This window comes from Onychostoma macrolepis, chromosome 18 (genome assembly GCF_012432095.1).
Source record: "Onychostoma macrolepis isolate SWU-2019 chromosome 18, ASM1243209v1, whole genome shotgun sequence".
NCBI classification, from domain to species: Eukaryota; Metazoa; Chordata; class Actinopteri; order Cypriniformes; family Cyprinidae; genus Onychostoma; species Onychostoma macrolepis.
In genome coordinates, this window is record NC_081172.1 from 15114702 (window position 1) to 15140373 (window position 25672).

The 25672-nt window shown below is 36.6% G+C and overlaps 1 protein-coding gene across 3 annotated transcripts in view; it reads right to left on the reverse strand.

Annotated features, from left to right (window-relative positions):
- sema4ba (sema domain, immunoglobulin domain (Ig), transmembrane domain (TM) and short cytoplasmic domain, (semaphorin) 4Ba) overlaps window positions 1-25672 on the reverse strand; it is a 138333-nt gene that overhangs the window by 111399 nt on the left and 1262 nt on the right. For 2 of the 3 annotated variants that reach the window (XM_058751467.1, XM_058751468.1), the window contains exons 2-3: window positions 21335-21449; window positions 18181-18272 (exon numbers count right to left, since the gene is read on the reverse strand). The gene's annotated coding sequence lies outside the window, so the exon portion shown is untranslated. Of the gene's footprint in view, window positions 1-18180; window positions 18273-21334; window positions 21450-25277; window positions 25475-25672 lie in introns of those variants that run through there. The other variant, XM_058751469.1, reaches the window with a different exon arrangement.

Consider the following 25672-nt stretch of genomic DNA (forward strand, 5'->3'; position numbering starts at 1 on the left):
ATTGTATAAACAAAGTCCAGTGTGTTATTTCCCCTTGTTGCAAAGTTCACATGTTGGTAGAACTTTGGCAAAACTGTCTTTAAGTTTGCGTGGTTGAAGTCACCGGCTATGATGAAAAAGCCGTCGGGGTTATTTGTTTGTTGTTCGCTGATGGCGCTGTACAGCTCGCGAAGCGCGTCCTTTGCATTTGCACACGGGGGGATGTAAACCGCGACAATAACAATGGCCGTGAACTCCCGCGGCAGATAGAACGGTCGACACTTCACAAACATAAACTCCACCAGCGATGAACAGTGTTTTGATACTAACGCAGCATTGTTACACCAATCTTTGTTGATATACACACACAAGCCACCGCCGCGAGTCTTACCAGACAGTGATGAATCTCTGTCCGCTCGGTAGCAGTTTAGCCCGTGCAGCTGAATGGCGGAGTCCGGGATGTTGTCCTTTAGCCATGTTTCAGTGAAAACAAACACACAACAATCCCTTGCCTCATGCTGTGTAGACAGACTGAGTTGAATTAAGTCCAGTTTGTTTTCCAGAGAGCGAACGTTTGAGAGCATGAGTGTTGGAAGAGCCGGTCTTGAGGGGTTAGCCCTTAGCCTGGCTCAGATACCTCCGCTTACCGCGCTTCCGTCCTCTCACACCGCTTGCGGCGCCGCCTTGTGCGGGTAGCGTCAGTAGGCGAGGCCGCGGTCTCGAGGTCCGCTCCAGCAGTAAACAAAGGCCTCGTAGCTTCTCAGTAGCCGCCGGCGAGTTTGTGTTTGTATGTGTTGTTGATATCCAAAAGGCTTTGGCGATCATAGATATATCCCGGAGTGATCTCCCGATGAATTAGCGGTAAATTGACATTGTTTGGAGACGAACAGACGACATTAAAAGACATAAAAGCACCGTCTTTGGGACCCGGAGAAGCCGCTGCGTCTGAGCGCGCCGCCATCTTGGATTCAAAAATTCATGGATTATTATTCATGACCCTTCCAAATAAGCCAATAACAGACCATTTTACCCTTACCTAAGCCACATACCTTCTATGTAGATATCAGAGAACAATTTAAAATATTGTATTAATGCATTCTATGGCACCTATAAAGGAACAGTTCACCCCAAAATGAAAATTCTGTCATCCTTTACTCACTCTCAAGTTGTACCAAACCTTTATGACTTACTTTCTTCTTGGGCAACCATAAAGTTGTGAAAGACTACTATAGTATGGAAAAATATTGTAGGAGTAGTGGCTACCAGAAACTATCTTGTCACACACATTCTCCAAAATATCTTCTTTTGCATTCAGCTGAAGGAAGTAAGTCCTACAGGCCTGGAACTACTTGTGAGTAAATGATGACAGAATTTTCACTTTTGGGTGAACTATCGTTTTAAGTTTAGATGTCATTTCAGCATATCAATATCAATCAGGTGTCATTTCTGAATTTCTTGAGAAGAGAAAAAAACTAGATGAGTAACTTATGCTTTGATGACACCACATCAAGCATTAAGTTGAGAATTTACACTGACATGCCCATACAATGATTAACTGTGCCTTAAAGGCCTGACACAAATCTCATCATCTCAGTATTCAGCTGTGTGACCCCGCAGGATCACAGTTACAATTACATTGTGTCTCCCTCTATATCTCTAAATGCAGACAAGGCTGTTTTTAAACTAAAATATTGATGTTTTCATACCTTACTGCCTTAATTCAGAAGCATGCAACAGGTGTGAAGACTTGAATTTGACATTCAAAAGATTTCCTGCCACGTTTCATTTCGTTTACCAGAAAAGGTATCAGGTCAAGTCAGATTAGAATCAAAGTGCATGAATGACGAGGGCAAACTTGCGACAATGGCCCACAGACCAAGATGTGAAACCCAATAACCAAGTTCAAGCTCAGATTTCAGAGCTTCCCCCCAAATTCATCAAAAGGGTATGAGGGAACTTCCTTTCATCATCAAAGACATTCTCAAGAGAATAACACTTAGTCATGAACAAGTGGGCTAATGTCAGTATTGGATTACTAGTACTTTGCTTTTGTGTTAAATGATGAACCCTCATCAGTGGAGTGGAAAACAACCTTCACACTTAGAAGTTTATTAGACTGATTTTAGTTTTGGTAGAGCGTTTGCTGTGGCATGAACTAGTTTTGACATTATTAAGATGATTAGACCCAAAATAAAATGTATAATTTAGAGAGTTTGTGAGTTATATCTCCACTGCAAGCTATTTCTGTGCTACTTGAATATGGTTTTCTGCTCCAGAAGTGAATTTATTGCAGGTATTATCTGAATCCCACAATACACCTCATAAATTGCACCAAAGCTCAGCGAGTCTAATGAGGTAAACGCTGCTTTACGACTTTTTTATACAGTTGCAGAAATGGACATGAAAATTTATATTAAAAAATAAATTGTACAATATGTTAGTACTATGCATACAAACTGCCTATGTATTTCCACAGAAACTGTGCAGTAGCAAACTCTTCGTTATATTTGTAACAATGGTTATTCACAAATTATTACATGTATATTTAAGTGTTTGTAATGTTTTAGTAATGAGTTCTCTCCTGTAACACTTCATCAAGATTTAAAGGGATAGTTAACCCTAAAATGAAAATTCTGTCATTAATTACTTACACTCACGTCATTCCAAACCTGTAAGGCCTTTGTTCATCTTGGCAATACAAATTTAGATATTTTGATGAAATGAAATTTGAGAGCTTTCTGACCCTGCAGAGGCCCAGAAAGGTAGTAAGGACATCGTTAAAACAGTCCGTCAGTGGTTCAACCGTAATGTTATGAAGCTACCAGAATACCTTTTGTGCATGAAGAAAACAAAAATAGTGACTTTATTCAACAATTTCTTCTCTTTCATGTCAGTTTTAACGACACATATACATCAAAAATTAGTAAACACAGCAATGTTGTGAAATGTTATTACAATTTAAAATAAGTGTTTTCTATTTTATACTTTAAAATCTTATTTATAAAAAAATTTTCTGTGATGCAAAGCTGAACTTTCAGCTCCAGCTCCTGTCTTCAGTGTCACATGACCCTTCAGAAATTACTCTAATATGCTGTAATCATTTGTGAATAACCGTAATTACAAATGGAAATTGTGAGAAAAATTTAAATTAAGAATTAATGGGACAGTTCACCCAAACATGAGCATTCTGTCATTAGTTACTCATTGACAATTATGTAGTGTATACTGTAAATTGTAATAGGCAGATAAATATACAGTCACAATACCTTAATCTATAAATGCACCAAAAAGTAGTCCAAAATGTTTTTGTCAGAAACAAGCTTTGTGTGAGGAATAGAGTGAAAACTGTGAGAGTTTCTTACAAATTCCTTGAAGCTAATAGTCTTGGCTGTCAAATTTCATTCAAACTTTCAAAAATGTGGTGTATCGCAATTGCTCACAAGAAAAACAAGAGCCAGCATTTGACGTCATCAACGTCAAACTTAATTTCAACTCTATAAGTCTGCCTTGCATGGGCAAACTAGTGGAATCCTCCAAAATGAGCTAAATACGACACCACAGTGATGCTTGAAAGAGCGACACTTTGGTGGTGCAGGATAAAAGCCACTAGAGTGCCATTTCCTCATGACCTGTGTGTAGGTTTAGCAGATCCACATGGTCATAGTCATACCTCCATGTTCTCAGAATCCCCCAGTAACTAACGCTTAACTGGATCATTGGTTTCTGTGACAGTGCTGGAAAAAGAAAGGTTTTCTCACCCTCTCAGCCTTTGGACAAAGATCAATGGTGCCCACAATAAGGCCAAAGTAAGTGACTTTTGGGCCATTGGGTCATTCAGCTAATCAAAAGAGGCTTTTTCTGTACATCATAGTGAGTCAGTCTGGTTAACTAACAGGATGTGATGCAGAGGACAGTGATTCTTTGTCCCGAATCCCGATGTGTGGACAGAGACACTGAGACCGTGTATAGGGTGATGTTTATGTAAACTCACAAGCTGGAAAAAATAAAAGATACGAACCGCCTACGCAAAGTTCGAGTCTAAACATTTCTACATGCTTTTCCAGAAAGCCCCACCCTAGCGAAAACATTCACAATATAAAGCATATGAATTCAATCACAACAGTGGCTTAACAAGTTCTCTAGGCCTCTGACTCACTGAAAATAACGGGGCTTGTTTATGTCGAACAAAGGCTTCAGTTAACATGGTCCTACAGGTTTTTTCTTAGCAATCTATTGCCTCATTGTCACGCAAACCTCCAGAACAGGATTAAAGGCAGGTCTCTACCTGAATGCCGGTTCAATCCCATGAACTTAAGCAATCCTGCCCTCTTCATTGGAAGTGTGTGAGCATTTCCCAGTCACTGATGCACAACTCCTGTCCTTCTGTAAAGAATTAGCAATGGCCCACTCATGCATTCACTCCAAAAACTCCATCCAAAATTAAAATAATCATCTGTTTTTGGAACGTTATGCACTGCAGGATTGATCTTCCTTGACTTTCCTTATGCAATATGATCCTTTTTTATATATTGAATTTAGTTGCTTAATAATCACCTAGAAACAAAAAGGACACAGAAAGAGACATTATAAAAAGAAAATATAAGACCAATAGTAGTGACTGATGAAAATGAAGCTTTGTCAACACAGGAAAAAATTCAAATTAAATATACAGGTGCATCTCAATAAATTAGAATGTCATGGAAAAGTTCATTTATTTCAGTAATTCAACTCGAATTATGAAACTCGTGTATTAAATAAATTCAATGCACACAGACTGAAGCAGTTTAAGTCTTTGGTTCTTTTAATTGTGATGATTTTGGCTCACATTTAACAAAAACCCACCAATTCTCAACAAATTAGAATACTTCATAAGACCAATAAAAAAAACATTTTTAGTGAATTGTTGGCCTTCTGGAAAGTATGTTAATTTACTGTATATGTACTCAATACTTGGTAGGGGCTCATTTTGCTTTAATTACTGCCTCAATTCGGCGTGACATGGAGGTGATCAGTTTGTGGCACTGCTGAGGTGGTATGGAAGCCCAGGTTTCTTTGACAGTGGCCTTCAGCTCATCTGCATTTTTTGGGCTCTTGTTTCTCATTTTCCTCTTGACAATACCCTATAGATTCTCTATGGGGTTCAGGTCTGGTGAGTTTGCTGGCGAGTCAAGCACACCAACACCATGCTCATTTAACCAACTTTTGGTGCTTTTGGCAGTGTGGGCAGGTGCCAAATCCTGCTGGAAAATGAAATCAGCATCTTTAAAAAGCTGGTCAGCAGAAGGAAGCATGAAGTGCTCCAAAATGTCTAGGTAAATGGGTGCAGTGACTTTGGTTTTCAAAAAACACAGTGGACCAACACCAGCAGATGACATTGCACCCCAAATCATCACAGACTGTGGAAACTTAACACTGGACTTCAAGCAACTTGGGCTATGAGCTTCTCCACCCTTCCTCCAGACTCTAGGACCTTGGTTTCCAAATGAAATACAAAACTTGCTCTCATCTGAAAAGAGGACTTTGGACCACTGGGCAACAGTCCAGTTCTTCTTCTCCTTAGCCCAGGTAAGACGCCTCTGACGTTGTCTGTGGTTCAGGAGCGGCTTAACAAGAGGAATACGACAACTGTAGCCAAATTCCTTGACATGTCTGTGTGTGGTGGCTCTTGATGCCTTGACCCCAGCCTCAGTCCATTCCTTGTGAAGTTCACCCAAATTCTTGAATCGATTTTGCTTGACAATCCTCATAAGGCTGCGGTTCTCTCGGTTGGTTGTGCATCTTTTCCTTCCACTCAACTTTCTGTTAACATGCTTGGATACAGCACTCTGTGAACAGTCAGCTTCTTTGGCAATGAATGTTTGTGGCTTACCTTCCTTGTGAAGGGTGTCAATGATTGTCTTCTGGACAACTGTCAGATCTGTCTTCCCCATGATTGCGTAGCCTAGTGAACTAAACTGAGAGACCATTTTGAAGGCTCAGGAAACCTTTGCAGGTGTTTTGAGTTGATTAGCTGATTGGCATGTCACCATATTCTAATTTGTTGAAATTGGTGGGTTTTTGTTAAATCTGAGCCAAAATCATCACAATTAAAAGAACCAAAGACTTAATCTACTTCAGTCTGTGTGCATTGAATTTATTTAATACACGAGTTTCACAATTTGAGTTCAATTACTGAAATAAATGAACTTTTCCACGACATTCTAATTTACCGTATATACATATATACAGTATATATATACATATGAATTATCTGTTTTAATAGAATGACTTGGATGTACTGTCACTTTGAGTTCTTGCTGAATAGGAGTATGAATTTATTTTAAAAATATATATCATAAAAATGCATTGTAAAAAAATTACATTTTACAGTATTATGGTTTTTAACTGTATTTTTTTAACCAAATAATTGCTGCACTGGTAACGATAAGAATGATTATCATATGAACACTTTTTAGGAGATGTTTCAGTGCACATGTAAAAGCTCTTTTAAAAGTTGTATTGAACCATTGCGATACACTGATCCTCAATTGCAAGAAACATAAAGCCTATTATTTGGGTTAAGCAATGTTTGTACACAGATTAGGAAGGATCTGTTGCATCTAATCTTCACTTCAAACAAGAAAACTGGTTCTGTGGACATCGCTAGGGCAGTCTCTGGGCAATGCTGTAAATTACAGAAACATGCGGTTTTGTTTATGGGTGGAAATGTTAGAAGGCAAAATAAATGGCTGTGCTTCAGTAACTTCTATTTCACTAATCAAGAAAAAATAAATAAATACATAAATAAATAATAAAAAAATTATTTAAAAAAAAAGAGTACAACCACAACTGCACGCAACAAAATGCACAAATACATGATGTTTTTTAAGCTTTCTGACAGTCAACAAAACACGTTTATTTAATCCCAAACTGAAGTATAAGTACTAAATGGTACAAAAATAAATAAATAAATAAAATAATCTCCCTTAATGTGCATTACAATCATCTAATAATATCGTAGAAAATGTGTTTTAGTAGAATTTTTAATTTTTAATTTTTTTTATTTTAATGCAACGCCAAAGGTGCTACAAATCTAACCTTCTGAATGACAGCACACTCAAATTGCTGAGTGAAGAAGCAGGCGTACTGCCCTCCTACACTCTTCACGAACAGACCGGCTCTGGCTAGTACCAGCACACTGCATGAACAACATTCATCTCCACTTCATTGCGGATCAGCTGCAGCGAGTGTAAAAATAGACACTTGGTAGCCATTGCCGGTGCAGGTGGTCAAATCTTCCAGATACTGTGCATAAACACATATGTGTGCAGAGAAGACTTTGAAAGCTTCTCCTCAGCACTTCGTTGGATTCTGCACTCTGATTGGACGTGACAGCTGAGATAGTGTTATTATTTCCCATATTATCCCTGGGGTCACATCGCTGAGTGAGGACTTTCACACCTCACCATGAATTTACGCTCACACTCAAGGCTTCTGCAAACCCCACTGATATGTTGTCCCCACATTTTCCAGAACTTGGGCAATAGCTAGAATTCATTTAGGCGAATCCTTTCAGCAAGGTTAAACAGCAGCATTATTTTGTGTTTGGGGTGGAAAAAGTGGAAAAATAAATAATTTAATATATTTTTTATGTATTAAACAAACAAACAAACGATGAAAAAGCCTAGTAGGATTAGTAGTAGTACATGTATATAAAGTATAGGCAGTTCTGTCTTTTTTTTTATAAAATTTTTTCAGGATTCATACTTGGACAAAATTATGCAGGAAATGATGCAGTAAAATAATCAAACTAATATACACCCGGTCTTACTGTATGTAAAAGACTTCCCCAAGGAGCAAGAGAAGACACACACAAATCAAATTTTTTCAAAATCAACTTGTCGCTTCAGAGTAAGTGTTGAAAATAAATAAGTAAATAAATAAATAACATAAACTATAATAATTTATAATTGCCTATAATACTTTATAAAATAATATAATATAAAATAAAATTATTTATAATATTTAACAATAATAAATATTATAAATAATCAAATCTAAATAATAAATAATACCACACTACTCTCCCTGTTCTGCATCCACTCTGCAGTGCTTACTTACTATGGTTTGGAACAGCATGAACAGACAAGCGAGGTTACATACTATATATATAAATTATCATGTTGTATAATTGGTTACACTTTATTTTGATAGTCCACTTTCTATTCTGCTAACTGTAAGTAACTTTGCAACTACATGTCAACTAATTCTCATTAATTTGCAACTACATGTCTATTAACTCTCAGAGTAGACTGTTAGGTTACGTTTAGTCTTGCGTAGCCAGACCTTCAGACTGACGGCTGAAGGTCTGGAATACATGGTAGCTTTCATTGGCTAAGGCCCGCCCATGATGCCGTTTGACCGACATGTCAAACAACCAATCACAGTTCGTTTCGTTCAGTGTCACATTTCGAGGCGTGGAAATGTCGCCACAATAACAGACAGCACTTACTATATAGTTAGGGTTAGGTTGAAGGTTTTGTTTATCACTGTAAAAAAAATTCCGTAAAATTTACAGTAAAAAACCAGCAGCTGTGGTTGCCAGAATTGTATCTTACAAAATACAGTAGCATCGTTTTAGGTTTCACGGTTTTAACTTAAATTTACACTTAAATATCGTAATTTCATTAACTGATATAATGTTAATATACCAACCTACTGAAGTACTGAAATCTGTTTTGTACCTTTGTAATACACTGATAACCACCAAAAGCAGGTGCTGATGAGAAAGTCACATGATGAATCAAAGCCTATCACAAGCAGCTTTTAAATATTAACATATATAGAAGGTGCACAGTGTCATTCAAACAAGCACTAAACATCATCATGGTGAGACTCATTAAACTGAAATAATGCAATAAACATTAATTTAACAACATTAGGTGTAACATACAACCCTAATGTACAAAACTGTTAAGAAAAAAAAAAGAAGAATTTATTTCAGTTTTGCCTCTTTGTCGCCATTTCTGTTTGAAACCTGCAATTGCAGTTAAATGCGGAATTATCTTCATTGCGTGGGTTGTGCACCGGCACGCTCCAGCGCGGATCAACCTAATGTTTTGAGGTGAAAGCATTGCTGTCAGTCACCACACCGGTGTGGATACTGTACTTCGGAATCACAGATTCTAGCCTATGTCTTGGAATATATGACCAAAATAAGAATTTTCATCAGATATTGTCTGAATCAGTAAGTGACATCATCTGAACGAGTAAGTAACAAGTCTTCCGCTTTTATTCTGACCAATGGAGGAAAGAAGCATGACAATAAATTGCGCTACCAATGGCGATTAAATCTAATGATCTGTAAACTCATATCACATCATTCCGTGCAAAGTATTATTACTGTTATATTTTGTTCTCAAATTGTTAATGTTAACAACATCAGCATTGCATGTGTATATAGTGTATATTAGCGTTAGACTACATGTAAATTTCTGTACAGTCTGATCTCTAATTGTCATACCATTCGAATTTCATATAAAGAAATTATTTTAACCCAAAAAGCAAATTATTCATCCTTAGAACTGGTTCTCTTTAAAATACAAATCTTATGTAATCCCACGTAGGCCATCTGTAATCAGATGCACACTTAAAACTGAAATATAATCTAATTTCAGTCACTTGTGTTTCATAAACGCATATGTTTTTGGATTACAATCCGCCATCAAATTGATAAATTGAATTATTCCAGCTGCTGTGAGAAAAGGCTATAAACGATCCACCACCTGTAGCATCCTCACATAGCCTACTAGCCGGGACGCCTTCTTTATTTTTACAGACATAATGGCACAGCAGCATGCTCGAATTTCCCACGAATTCCTAGTACCACTCAAATTAGAAAATGTTATTATAAGCTTACCATTGTGAATCGGGCTAAGGTAAGGAGATAATTTTGAATACTGAGCTGGTTATGTACTTTCTCAAAAATGTATTTCTGATCATTTTTAACCAAAAACAGTTACGGACTGTATCTTTAAAGGGCTAGTTCACCCAAAAATGAAAATTAGTCTAAGTTTTACCCACCCTCAAGGCATCCTAGGTGTATATGACTTTCTTCTTTCTTAAAAACTTAAAAATTGTCTTGGCTCTTCCAAGCGTTAGAATGGCAGTAAGTGGGTGTTTTTGTTCAACACTCCAAAAGTAGTCAAAAAGCTCGACTGTGAGTAACATCTAAACCTCATTGATTTTAACTTACAGACACAGCTGTAACAGTGAACTTCACTGTGCACTTTAATTGCAAACCAGCCCAGCCAGGAGGAGTTTGAATCACAGCTCTTCCTTTATTAGCTGGCCGCTGGTCCTGGTCAGCAGTGTCAACTGCTGAGGAAAAAAAAAAGTGTCTCACACAACAAACTACACAGGATTCTTTCTGTCCATAGCGATTAGAGCCATGGCCACTTGAAGATGGAGGAGAGAATGTAAGTCTGGCCTGTAATTGACATTTCATGGGGCCACTTTCTTTGTGTTTCCATTAAGGCAGGTCTTAATAGAATCGAATCATTGTACAAACCTACAGTATATAACTCTGGCTGCAATGATGTTACTCTGCCTCACAACTCTCGTTTCTCTTTCTAAAGAATGGCTCACGAGAAAAGTGAGAGTCATATAATAAGACTAGACTAGACAATATTAAATGAATATTCCAGAATAAATACAAGTTTGGCAGTTCTATCAACAACATCTGCTGTCGATTATGAAAACAACTGTCATCACAATATGTTATGTAAACAAACAAAAATGTGTGCACAGAAATGCACTTTTAACAGAAGTCTATGGGCTTGTGTAACAATTGTAAAAACACAACTCTTGGCAAATGGATTTGCTTATATACTAAAAACTACAGATCAAAATTATTTAGACATAGATGTCTTTGAAAGCTGATGATTCCAAAAAGTCTGACCTGGCCACCTAGTAACATCTAGTAACAAAACAAAAGAGATTTCATGTTTTCGTCCATAATCAATAAATTGCAATAACAAATAATAAAATAAAAAACAAACAAATAACTGGTCAGTAAAAATTAATTTTAGGCTGATAACTAATAAATAAATGTATTTTATTATTATTAGTATTATTATTGTATTTTGTCAAAAGTATTTTAAAATAAAAAATAATAATAATTACCATAAAATTCACTTGTTTAAAATGTGAAAGTGAATTTAAACTACAATGCAACATGAGAAATTGATATTCTTTTTGAGATTTATTAAAGATTAGGTTTAACAGTGTTACTAAATCATTTGTGTTTTTAAAGATTACCTTTAAGTGAGTGGTAGATGATAGCAAAGATAATCTAAATGCAAAAAACAGGAGAGATGAGTATGCACAAACAAAAAAACAATACTAAAGACACCGAGATATCCGAAAACTGATATGGTACCCACAGACTACACATGTATATCAAATCACATTATTTTATTATCTTCTAAGCTGATTGTCTTATCCTTGCTTGTGGCATTTAATCGATATAATACTCCATGAACACGCTTACATCTGTGTCCACAGAGGGCTTTGAGAGCTTCTTGGATGTCTCTGTAGCGAACAGCCACGCCTGTCATCAAAGCAACAGCTGTCAATGAGCACAACTCACTTGAGACGCAAGAAGGAGCAAAGACGCATGTCTGCCCGGCCGCCACACGTTCTCACACAGCACTGAGGACACGCTGTACCGTGGAGCTGCAGTGCACATTCCAGACCCCTGCTGAGAGGCTCTAGTGAAGCTTAATTGTGGAGCACCGGTGCCATTGCATTTCACACACCAGACTGACTGTATTTCACATTGCATGTCACCAACTGGACCTGAAAAAAAAACAGGCCTCAATATATCCTTGCTATAAATATAACCAAATTCCTTCAAAAGAGGGGGCTTGAGGATCTTATTAGTTACAGGTGGTGAGCAAAAGACATTCTCTGGAATGTGATCTTGAATGTAGTTTCGGTTTAATTATTCTGTGTCTTATTATATGAAATATATATAATAAAAATTATATATATTCATATGTATATATATATATATATATATATATATATATATATATATATATAAAAAAAATTTTTTTTTTTTTTTTTTCAAACACACAAAACCTTAATGGATGGACTGGAGTCATGATGATTACTTGTGGATTATTGTGATGTTTTTATCAGCAAAAACAAAATCATCTACATCTTGGATGACCTGAGGGCATGTAAATCTTCAGTCAATTTTTATTTTTGAGTGAACTATTCCAAGCACAGTTTCAGGGCATCCAACAAGACAAGAGTAATAATCATCACAATCATACTAGCTTTTGTGTTCCATTTACAGAAACAGAAGGACATGCAAATAAGTTTCACCTTTTTCTACTCTCAGCCTGAGATAGCAGGCCAACAGACTTTATTTGGATAGAAGTTTCCCACTATTGGTTTTCTGTAAAAAACAACTGCTACACCACTATTTCAGTGTTATATTATATACCATTAGAGTTTTTACTAATACTCTGAATTAGATTATATCTTTATTTTTTTCAGTTTTCATTTTAATTTTGATTTGTTTTAATAATTTGATGTTTTATTTTTTTTCTATTTATATATATATATTTTAGTAATTTAAAGGTCCCATGGCATGAAAATTTCACTTTGTGAGGTTTTTTAACATTAATATGAGTTCCCCTTGCCTGCCTATGGTCCCCCAGTGGCTAGAAATGACGATAGGTGTAAACCGAGCCCTGGGTATCCTGCTACGCCTTTGAGAAAATGAAAGCTCGGATCCCTTTATGTCGTCATACGGGGAAAGGTTACCTCCCCTTTCTCTGCTTTGCCCGCCCATGAGAAAATGAGCTACTACTGTGCGAGGCGAGCGCAATATTTTTTAGACATCATGGTTTGCAAACGAGCGAAGCATGGCAGTTGCTCAGTGTTTGAATGTACAAATGAACACCGAAGTATTTTTTTAGTTCCTTCATCCGAGCCTATGGCTAGCATTAGCTACATGATAATAACTGTAATAGCATACATAAACAAACCAACTAAAGTACTGTATCCAGACCCAATATTTTAAACTAACCATTCGGAGACATCCTGCTGTAGCTGCTGAGTTGAAACTTCTTCATCCGGTGCTTCTCCATCCGGATCAGATTCTGGGGCAAACTAAAAAGCTTGAAGGACTGCGTGTCTACAAGCCATTGCGATACATCCACTGTCAACATTAGCGCATGGTAGTGCAAGCTGGTTAAGGCCACACACCCACCCTCCACCTTGCCCCGCCTCTCTCCTCCTCATTAGCATTTAAAGCTACAGACAGAAATGGCACGTCCTAAGGAAAGCTCATTGTGGGACTGGCTCATAGTGGCTGAAATTCTGCACCAAGGCTGAATTTCGAGAAAGAGACATCAGATACAGTACTAGGGACCACTTAGGCCTATATAAAAGCATCCAAAAAGCAGCATGTCATGGGACCTTTAATACTTAGAAACAACTTAACTTAAAGGGATAGTTCACCCAAAAAATTAAAATTCTGTCATCATTTACTCAACCTCAAGCAGTTCCAAACCTGTATGAATGTCTTTGTTCTGCTGAACACAAAGGAAGATATTCTGAAGAACGTGGGAAACAGAGCAGTTCTGGGGCACCACTGACTTCCATAGTATTTTTGTTTCCTACTATAGACGTCAATGGTGCCCCAAAACAGCTCACAGATTGACCTCATGGCTCTGTACAAACAATACAACTTCAAAGCTGCATGGCTTGCAGTGCTGTGGGAAGTAGGTAATATATTTAAACTTTTTGAATTTATTTATAATTTAATATTCATTCAGAAAAAAGCAACCACCATGTTTTGTATGCCTTCGTCTGTCCATCTCTCATGCCATACAGAATTGGACACAGATCCCAACAGATACACTGTCATATCCTGTCAACACAGAAGTCATTAATGCATTTCACAGAGTTCCACCAGTCATTAATAACCTTTTTTAAAAACCACTCACATAAGTTCTGCGATATATTGCAAATACTAAGTATACACTTGCAAGTATAAACTTACAGAACTATCTGTTTGCAATCCTCTAAGGTGCAGTCTCCTTTTTATATAAAAGCCTTTTCCCCCATGAAAAAAGAATAATAATCAGTAATAGGTTGAATTTTATGCATGGCTATGACATAATGAATGAATGTTTGTTCTGTGCATGCTGCTTTCTCTCTCTGTCAGGTGACTTTTTAGAGATGGAATGGCCATTAGATTACCATGGAAACCTCCGCAGAGACATGATGGCAAACATTTAAATGAACAGTCATCTGACTCGAGGCTTCTCTTAAGATGCCTTTACAGTTTAAATATATAAAACATAAGTGTCTACATTGTTCTCATTGGCATAATTAACATAATTCACCCCTACAAATTCAAAGTCACACAGGCTATGGTGAATTTAATTTGAATTTTATGTAAACTATGGTTTGTAAAGCTGCAGGTTTGCTCCATTGCAGAAAAGTGAAGTAGAGTGTATAGTTTTACATTTTGAATTATTGTTGAATTTATGTTTAAAAGGTTTGACCGTCCCTTAAGTCTTTGAAGTAACAAGAAGTGCAGCATTGTTTGCAGTGCAAAGTTGTTGCACAGACTCAGGTGGAACGTGATAATTTCACAACAATCATGAACTTTGAGACAAATATTTACCCTGTAGTGTACAGGGCCTCATCTAGCGTTCCTCGCACATTGTAATCACCTCCTTTATCTGTGTACAGCCAAGCCACAGCAAGCCCATAAATGACTTACAACACAATGAGCTAATACTTCTCAGAACACAAGACAAGACTTGTACTCTTAAATGGCCTGATTTTACAAGTTACAAGAGCACATGGATACTATCTGGGATTACTGAAACACAATACGATTGCACAACGTTGTATTAACAGAATGTACTAACAGATGAGAAATGGAAGACAGAAGTTAAGTTATGAAGAGCGGTCAATGGTTTGGGACAAATTGTTTATGGTGGTTACAGCCCTGATCTAAACATATAGAAAATGGGTAACAACACTTCTACGCTGTTAGTACTTTAAGTTTACCTATACAGTTGCACCCTATGACATAAATGTTTACTCTGAATTGCAAACAGTTCCACTCTCAAAATAAAAGGGTACAAAAGCTGTCTCTGGGGCCAGTGCTAAAATGTACCATTTGGGTTTTCATGTGTCTTTCATGTGTCTTTCATGTGTTTCCTCAATTTTTTGGTTAAGTCACTTTTTACAGTGTACTAATACGCACCTTTAAGGTATTAATAAACACCCTGTAGGTGTAAATAAGGTATAAAGATGCACATTTTGAAAAAGAACTGCCCCAGTGACAGCTTTTGCACCATTTTGTACCAAGTGTAGATGATTACTTCCTAGAATTTATCTAAAGGAGACCAGAAGGCAGCATAAAGCAAAGTATGAACAGCCCAACACAGCAACATTGGTTTAATCAACGGCGTGAGTTTGGGGGGCGGGACTATCTGTTTGTCTGACCAATAGAATACTATAATAAGTGTCTAAGAAATAAACCTCTTTGTTGTTTTATTACGTTTTACTTTTTTTTTTTTACCTCATTGGAATGGTGCAAAACTTGATAAAGGTTTTGGCACTTGCTTTGTGAACACAAAATAAATTTCATGAACATGATTCAAAAAGGTTAAATGGTCCTAGAAAAACATTGTCACACTTGTTCTGTTGTACGGTCAAAAATGATCTTATTGGAAATGAAGGGGAAGTGAATTTCATCTAGAATAAATGTTTGGTACCGCACCCAAACAAAATATTATTGACTTCAAAATTTACGATAGTTAAGTTGAAAAAAGTGTTCAAAAAAGTGGTTAACAGGTATTAAATGGAGCATAACTGTTCCATAAATATCATTTAGTACCTTAAATTCCCCTAAAAATGCAAAATATTAAATAAAAAACATCAAATTAAAATATAATAAATTCATTTTATTGAAATTAAATTTAAAAAAAATATATAATAATAATAATAATAATCATATTTGACCACCAGAGGGTTCATTTAGTTCAGAAATTCACTTCAGCTTTAAACAAATTTAATTTGGACTAAAGTAACATTCTTCAGAAAATAGCATGAAAGTTTAATATACTGTATCAGTTCTGTTTGTGACGCAACAAGGACTACACTATTTTCAAGCAGCTGTAATGGATATGCGTGTTTGTGTATAGTAGAGAGTGAAAAAGTGAAAATGAGATGCAGCGATAGAGAGAAAGAGAAGAAAGGTAGATAGGGACAAATAAGCAGTGAAACACAGAGCTGTTTAGCGCAGTGCAGGAAGCAGCAGCCATCTGGGTGTAATGACACGCCTCCACTCTAACACAGAGGTGCAGGTAGTGCTGCGGCCTCTGAGGCCCCACTGTCTCCGCCGCTCACTACAAAGAAGGTTTTCACGATGCAGGCTGACACACCGGCCAGCTGGCCCACTGCGGACTGACCTTTAATACACAGACAGGACATGCTCACAGCTGCAGGGAGAAGTCAGAGATGCCAAGCTTTAATTGGCAGAGCTTTGATTTAGTTGCCAGAACCCCATGATACTAAACTCTTTAACGAAACAAAACAGTGACTTCGTGAATCTTACAGAATATTGCCATGGTAAAACTTTCAGAACAGATGGAAATGTCTAATTCATGACTAGCCGTTTAGCCAAAAACAGACTTTTTCAGAGGTATTGAGATTTGAGTATAAGGCTGCATCCAAAAAAGCAGCCAGCTGCCTCGCTACCCAGACAGTCAATGACTAAACAGGCAGCATTTGTGCATGAAGGTTCCTCCAAGGAACTGGTTTCAAACAAGCATCAAACATGCTCAAAGACCTAAAGTAGGGATGCACAGATATTAAAATTCTGTCTGATACAGATAAATATAACCAAAAATACAATAAAGGATTAAAAATTACAATTAATCATTTTAAATCGTACAAGTAAATTTAGGCATCACAACAATAATGCTCAGTATGAAAAATAGAGTATTAATTTTAAGATTTGCTAAAGATTACTTTTACCAGAGTCATATGTAAAAAAAATATTTTTTAAAGATTAAATTGAACTGAGCATTAGATAAAGAAAATAGTAATTTGTAAAAGTTGGGTAAATGACCATGGACAATTAAAAAAAAAAGCTATTATCAATGAAAAATAATATTGGTCAATAACCACTACGGTAAAGTAATATCATGCATACCTAATCTAAAAACACAAGATATAGATAAGCTTATTTCTCAGTAGAAATGGAGTCTTAAGTTTATAAATAAAAAAATTAAAAATAAATTAAAAAAACATTAAATTTACTCCTATTTAAAGCTCCATCAGGTGCCATTTCATTATTTATTTGCACAAATCTGCCAAACCATACAAAGGATTGTATAATATAAGTCATAATTTTCATAAATAGATATCATCAATTAAAATATACTGAACATTTTTTTTATTTAAATTAATTTAAAATGGTACAATAAACGTATGCATCACAACATTTTGCTGAAGATTTGCTAAAGATTGCAAAATTTGTAGCCAGATTTAGAGATAACCAAGCCTGGTAGCCCCACTGGGATGGTACTCTTTCAAAAAGGTACACCTTTGAATCTAATTTAACCCTAAAGAGTGCAGTTAAGTACCTTAAAGGCACATATTTGTGCATATTATGTTTAGAAAGGGTACCACCCCAGTAACAGCGTAGGTACCTTTTTTTGAGAGTGTAGCAATGTAGTCATAAGTTGATAAATCTGAAAAAGTTCACATTAAACTCCTTCAGATGCTATTTTATTTTTTTTCTCCCAAACTGCCGAACTGTACACACAGGGTATGGAATATCATAGGCAGTGAAAGATCTATACTGCCTTGAGAAACCAACAACACAAGGCATCTTAGTAGACAGGATGTAACGCTTCCCTATCTACCAACATATACCACCTGTGAAGGCAGCATTTCCCAGCTTTCGAACGCAGTCAGTGAATCGTCCCTTGAATCTTGATAAAGAAACAGGTGTGAGTCTACATGTCTAGGCCGGCACACAAGGACATGTGGGCTAGGACAGCACTGACAGGGATTCACAATGTTCAGAGTTACACTTTGAGTTAACTTTAGCCTAAAGCAAAATTGTTCAAGTCACAGGAAAAGCAGCACTAGCATGCAAAACAGATCGCTCACTGTTTATATCAGTTCAGTCTTCTCTATGTGTGCCAGCACCTCCTCAGGATGGCATCCTCGTCTTGTCCTTGATTTATGATGCATGAAATCCTCTGTCAGAATGAACACAACATAATCACCCTCAGGCCATGTTAAATACTCTGATGATGTACAAACAAGAATATTGTTGCTCTCATCTTAAAAGTATTTGGAGAAAAGTGCACTTATGTGGCATTATAACTCATAAAATCACTTTAAACTAAACTGCCACAAAGTGCTTGTTTTCAAGTTTTATGCACAAAAGATCAATTTGTAATTGGATTTATGCAGTAAAAGGTTATTTCAGGTAGATGTCCTCAAGTTCCTTTTTTTGAAGAAGAAGAAAATTGCCCCTGCCAGCTAAAGGTCTGTCAGCAAATAAATTGACCAATTATAGACAATGAGCCCTGAGTATTCTCACAAAAATAAACAAGGTCGAGGAGCTGAATTATACATTGTTTCTACTCTCAGTGTCAGCTTTCAAAAGCAATACACAGGTCAGGAGTGTGGCTGTACGCTTGAGGTTAATCAAATTGCAGCAAATGTGTATTCTCACAAGCCTTAAAGTGAACACATTCATGCCAGTGTTTACAAAATCAGCATTAGTGTAGCGGTCTGAATAATCCATTTCCTTCAGATTGAATCAAGGACCAGGACAACCACTTAAAAGAACCACTACAGTGCCTTGCGAAAAAAAAAAAAAATATATATATATATATATATTTTTTTTTTCACATTTTATGTTGCAGCCGTATGTTAGTTAACTGCTTTAACTTACTTTTTTCCCCCACATCAACAACTTTGCAAATTTATTACAAATAAAAACAGTAATCAGTACATTTCATAAGTATTCATACCCTTAAATCAGTACTTAAAGCACCTTTACAGCCTCAAGTCTTTTGGGATGTGATGCGACAAGCTTTGAACATCTGCATTTGGCAATTATCTGCCATTTTTCTCCTCAAATCTTCACCTCTCAAGCTCTGTCAGCTTGGATGTGGGCCGACGGACATTTTCAGGTTTCTCCAGAAATGTTTGATGAGTTCAAGCCCAGGACCTGGCTGGGCCACTCAAGGACATTCACAGAGTTGACTATAAGCCACTCCTGCTGTGTGCTGAGGGTCATTGTCCTGTTGGAAGGTGAACCTTCTGCCCAGTCTGAGGTTCTGAATGCTCTGGACTGGGTTTTCATTAAGGCTATAATATTTTGGTGCATTGAGGTTTCCTTCTACTCTTACGAGTCTCCCAGTCCCAGCAGCTGAAAAACACTACCATAGCACGAGGCTGCTACCTACACACTTTACACTGTAAAAAAAAAAAAAACAAACAAACAAAAAAAAAACAGTTGAGGAAACTTAAAAGTTTAAGGCAACCAGCTCCAGCAGATTTTGAGTTTTCTCAACTTATTTCTTTAGGAGATTTTTGAGTTCTCTCAACTTTTTGTTGTATAAACTTAAAACAACAAAAAACTTTTAAAACTTAAAAGTTGAGAGAACTAAAAATCTCCTACAAAAATAAGTTGAGAAAACTCAAAAATCTGCTGAAGCTGGTTGCCTTAAACTTAAGTTTTTTTTTTTTTTTTTTACAGTGTACTGTTGGGATGCTCCTGCAGGTGATAAGCAGAGCTGGTTTCCTCCATGCTTGGAAATGAGGTTCATCAGACCAGAGAATCTTGTTTCTCACAGTCTGAGGGTCCTTTTGGTGCTTTTTCACAAATTTCAAGTGTGTTTTCATGTGTCTTCACTGAGTGAGGAGAGGACTGAATCTGGCCACAACACCATAAATCCCAGAACGGTGGAGTGTTGCAGTGATGTTTGTCCTTCTGTAAGTTTCTCCTATCTCCATATACGAGTATGGAGCTCATCTGGATTGACCATCAGCTTCTTGGTCACCACTCTAACCAAAGCCCTTCTCCATCAATTGCTCAGTTTGGCCAGGAGGCCAGCTCTAGGAAGAGCCCTAGTTGTTCCAAACTTCTTCCATTAAGGATAATGGAGGCTGCATGCTGAATTTGTTTTTGAACTCGTCCCCAGATTTGTGGCTTGATGCAATCCTGTCTCTTGAGCACAGGCGGTTCTTTTGACCTCAGGGCTTGGTTTTTGCCCTGATATGCATTTTCAGAGATGTGAACCTTTTATTGAGATTTGTGCGCCTTTCCAACTCATACCCATTTAAATGAATTTTGCACAGGTTAACTTCACTCGAAGTGTAGTAACATCTACAAGCAATTTTTTATAAATTAAATAAAGATTTTTTTTATTTGTTTGTTTTTTGTAGATTGATGTGAAAAAAGTAATTTAAAGCAGTTTAACATAAGGCAGCAACATAAAAAAATTAGGGGGTATGAATACTTCTGCAAGGCACTGCGTGTATGTGTGGATAGATAGATTATTTTAACAGTGAGAGACAGAATAACAACAACAACAAAAAATACAGAAAAATGCATTTCAAAAAAGTTATAAATTGATTCGCATTTTTATGAGTCAAATAAGTATTTGACCCCTTCGCAAAACATGACTTAGTACTTAGGTGGCAAAACCCTTGTTGGCAATCACAGAGGTCAGACGTTTCTTGTAGTTGGCCACCAGGTTTGCACACATCTCAGGAGGGATTTTGTCCCACTCCTCTTTACAGATCCTCTCCAAGTCATTAAGGTTTTGAGGCCACTCAGGATATAAATATATATAGATACATCTAAATTGTGAGATATATACTAAGAATTGTGAAATAAAAAGTTATACCTTAAACAATTATACCTTTTTTATTTTCAGATACAGAATTTATTATAAAATAGATTTCCAGGGTTTAATCTAAAGGAAAGAGTGCTGCCTGGGAAAGCAAACTACAATCAAACTCTGAGGATGTCTGTAATCAGTTAATGGCACCATATCAAATCTGTTTTTCCTTTTGGCAGGGTTATTTCAGAGTCATTAAAACAATGTCTGTTTTGTTGTCATAAAATTACCACCAGAAATGTTAGATCTGGGAACGCATACTGTTTGACCAGGGAAAAAATTTTAACCACAGGGGAAAATACAAAGGACAATCTAATAAAAGACAGATATCAGATAGTGCAGCACAGTCCTTGACTAAAGGAAGATTGGCAAAGCAAGAAGAACAAGATGGAGGGCTTTACCTGAAACCACAGGAAACCAGCTGCTGGTTTGGACACCACAGTCATGCCCTGGTGTTTCTCATAGTGTAGATGTTTATTTTTTTCCTTCAGTAGCTGTTCCTCTGAAACTGTTTGCCTAAATCCCAGCAAAATATTCAATAAATTCAAAAAAAGTATATTTAATGCAGTTAGTTCTTTCAGCTGCACACAACATAAAATACTTAAGGACGATTAATAAGCACACTAAACAAATAATGTTTCTGTCACATCAGAAGATAAACAAGCCCCCAACAGATTTACAGAGTTAGTGAGGTTCAGGAAGGCTTTTATCTTCTGTGATATAATTTCCTTGCTTACTTTTATCTCATTACTACTGCAACAACCAAACTAATAACAACCTAGTCTATATGTGAGGCTTCTAATGCAAAAAAAAAAAAAAAAGTACACATTACATATTACCAGAATAACCTTTTTGTAGCTTGACTTCATTTGTATATTTGCATATCTGTAGACTAGGCTGTTAAAACACTAGTCATCTCTCTGTGGTACATGTGTCCTGCTCCAATAAGAAGTTTGATTCTGGCAAAGTACATGTTGTAACGAAACCAAGGCCAGATGCTAGTGTCATATTAACGAGCAAAGAGAAACTATAAAGGGCAGAGAGTCTGTGCAGCTGCACAGACATCCAAATGAATACTAAGGCATGGGTTTACAACTTATTTAGGCCGAGGACCCCCTATTACACACTGTATGAAAATTCATTTAACATTTCACTTCTGGCCTACATAATAACATAATAACAGTACTAACCGTTCTAGTAACTGTGGAATTTACATACCTTGTTATGACACTTACACCCCAAAGCAAGTACAATAATCAAATTATTGATATACAGTCATTTATTTTACCAAGTGAAATTTTATTGTAATTAACATTAATTATAATAATAAGTGATTAATTTAATGTAATTTACTTAATATCAAGATTTTCTGTAAGATTTGTATTTTATTTTATTTTTATTTTATTTAAAAATAAATATTCAGCAAGTATGCGTTAAAGTAAATAGAATAGAATAGAATGATTTCTGAAGGATCACGTGACACTGAAAATGTCATCACAGGAATAAGATTTTATTTTAAAATACATTAAAATAGAAAATACTTATTTTAAATTGTAATAATATTTCACTGTGTGTTTTTTTTTTTATTCTTATTTATACATTTTTTTTGACTATATGTTTGGTCAAATAGCCTTAATGCATCCCTGGTGAGAATGCACTTTAAAAAAAAAAAAAAGGTGGAGCCAACTTAAAATTTTAAGGCAACCAGCTTCAGCAGATTTTTGAGTTTATACAACAAAAATTTGAGAATCTCCCACAAAAATAAGTTGAGCAAACTCAAAAATCTGCTGAAGCTGTTTGCCTTCAAATTTTAAGTTGACTCAACTTTTTTCTTTTTTTTTGCAGTGTGTAATAGACATAATAATGGTATTATGCTAAATTATTATATTAATTAAAAAAGTAAAATGATTATATTAATCTTATATTAGTTTATTATATTAAAATTAGAATATATTAAGTCAAAAGTGGTATATGAACCTACGCCTCCTTTCTGAGACAAAATTTGATGAAGATGCAAGAGGGAGAATTAAATATTTACTAGTGGTGGGCCGTTATCGGCGTTAACGTGCTGCGTTAACGTGAGACTCTTATAGGGCGATAAAAAAAATATCGCCGTTAATCTATTCTCAAAGTTGGGTTGGGAGCTGGGTCTATACTACGCAAGCTATGATGACTTTCACCTTGATATTTTAGCGCGGATGTATACCTTGCCGAATTGCACTGTAGGGGGCGAGAACGAGTCTTCGAACCTGTGTGTATGCGTGCTAACATGGATGCAGCTATGAAGCCGCCGGGTTTGCTTCAGGGAAAATTTATTTTTAAGAAGCTTCCCAATGGAAATCGGCAAGTCATTTCTGTCTCTACATGGTCGCGCTCTCTGTATCGCGCGCACAGCGGAGTTCCGCCCCGGTTCGCACACACACACACACACACACAAACAAACAAACGTAAGCGCACACACAAGTGAGCACACTCCCACTCCTATTTGTAAATATTAAGCCGCAAAACGTCTATTTAAATATGACTTCTGTGTGTCTCTGTGTTAATGTATGGCGCAGACGCACGGGTTTGTTCACTACTCATACAGAAGCCCGCGTGACGCTTGCGGCGATATTAACGTCTGTCGTCTCACTAAGGACATAAATACTTCATGAGCATTCGAGCGTTTCATTTGAGAAAAACTATCCTCACGGCAACCCGTCAAAATAAAAGTTCGGTTTCACTTGAAGATATTGGGCAGAACGTAACAGGCTACTACTACTAAAACTATTAAAACCTTATCTTTAAGGAATAATCATACAATGTCTTCGATGTTATTATCAATATTAAATTCTTGATGACTGCTAGTTGTTTACTACTAGTAGTAAACTTATTCTGATCTACTTGGCAGAATTCAAATGAGCCATTTTAATCTAGATTAATTCCAAGATTACAGTGAGATTAATCTAGATTAAAAAAATTAATCTATGCCCACCACTAATATTTACCCAATTTCAGTTTCAGCAGAAGTTAAAATATTACATTTTGTTTACCCTTAAATAAATAAATAGTTCAAACAATAATTGGCTGATCCCTTGCAGCACCACTGTCAGCATTATTATCATATAACCTTATAAAAGAAGAAGAAAGAAGAAGAGTTCATTTTCTTTACACAAAAATATACTTCTATTTTTTATGACTGAGGAATGCTTAGTATAGGCCTGGGATCCACTTTCCTGTGGAGTTTAGCTCTAACCCTAATCAAACACACCTGAGCATGCCAATCAGTGTCTTCAGGATCAATAGAAAATCACAGATAGGTGAGTTTGATTAAGGTTGGAGCTAAACTTTGCAGCGCAGGGCAAGGGCAAGATTTGAGGAACCCTGGTATAGGCTATATGCTTACGAATGTGGTTGAAGAATGCTTTTAAATAAAGTGGATTTAATCCAAGGAGCTCAATAAAGAAGGTGTAAACATAGGAGACGCAAGTTTAGGCCAAAGCTTCTCCTCAAAATATACAGTAAGTGAGACAGGGCTCAGAATCAGCATGAAAAGCCCTGTGGGTTCCATGAATTGCTGCCATTTTTGGCTGACACACTGAGAAATCAAAGCGTGGCATGGTTTTGTTGGACTGCATTGAACAAGTACAGAAGCTGCTTTCCTTCCTACAGGTTTCAGAATCCCTCAATGAACATTGTCTGCATTTGTCATACCAAAAAAGCCTTCTTTGAATCATAAATCATGATGAGAAAACAAAAATAAAACAAAAATTATCTAAAGCCATGATTATTTTTTGTGGCTATGTTATATAAATTTGTACAACGCAGCTTTGTAATTTAGGTCAAGGTGGGGCTACATGAATTGTGCCACAGATCTGTGTGCCTTCAGTTCAGTTCGGTTAGTTGAGAGCTCAAAGGAATTGCACAAGCAGCTAACACATAAATACATACGGTTTAAGTGCGATTTCTGAATATTGCTTAGAATATTGAAGAATTTAGCATTACATCACATGTCGTCAGAATGAGCGTCCAAACAGCTGATAAAAACATAATAATTCACAAATAATCTAATCCAAGTCAGACCCATTCACATTAATTTCTCAAAATCTGTTCTGATGAAGAAACAAACTAATTTATATCTCGGATGGCTTTTTTGTTGAACTTTTCTTTTCATATGTGAAAATATTTGACAAACTAATTAAATCATTAAAATTGTGAGTTTTAATAATGCAACTGTGGAAAATTTGATCAAAACCACTGGATTGCAACACACATTTGGACAGCCGATGACGTTGGGCTCCATCTGGAAGTTCTTTTATTTCCTATTCCACACATGTAAGACATCAGTTCAACTTTATTACTCACCCTCAGATCCTCCGCTAGCACCCTATTTGTATGTTTGGTGGGGAGCGGCTCTGTTACATAAGCAGCATGAGTACAGAATTTCTGAAATTCCTGCTGGAGTAACAACTATATGATCCCTAAAGAGGTACAGAGGAGGGAGTTGCAGCAAATGACGACAGAACTGACTCAATGCACGCAAACAGCTGATCCATCTGCAGTGCTGGACGCATAGATTACCCATTACTGAACCTTCAGGCTGTCATTTCCTTTAAACAGAGGAGTATCAGAGGCCTGGACTGTCTCACTGCGCTCATGGGAAACTCGGGATAGGAAATGATCTAAACCGCCATCAGCAAGACAAAAAGCATCAGGCCAATACTAGTCTGATCATCTCAGAGCGTCTCTCAGGACATTAT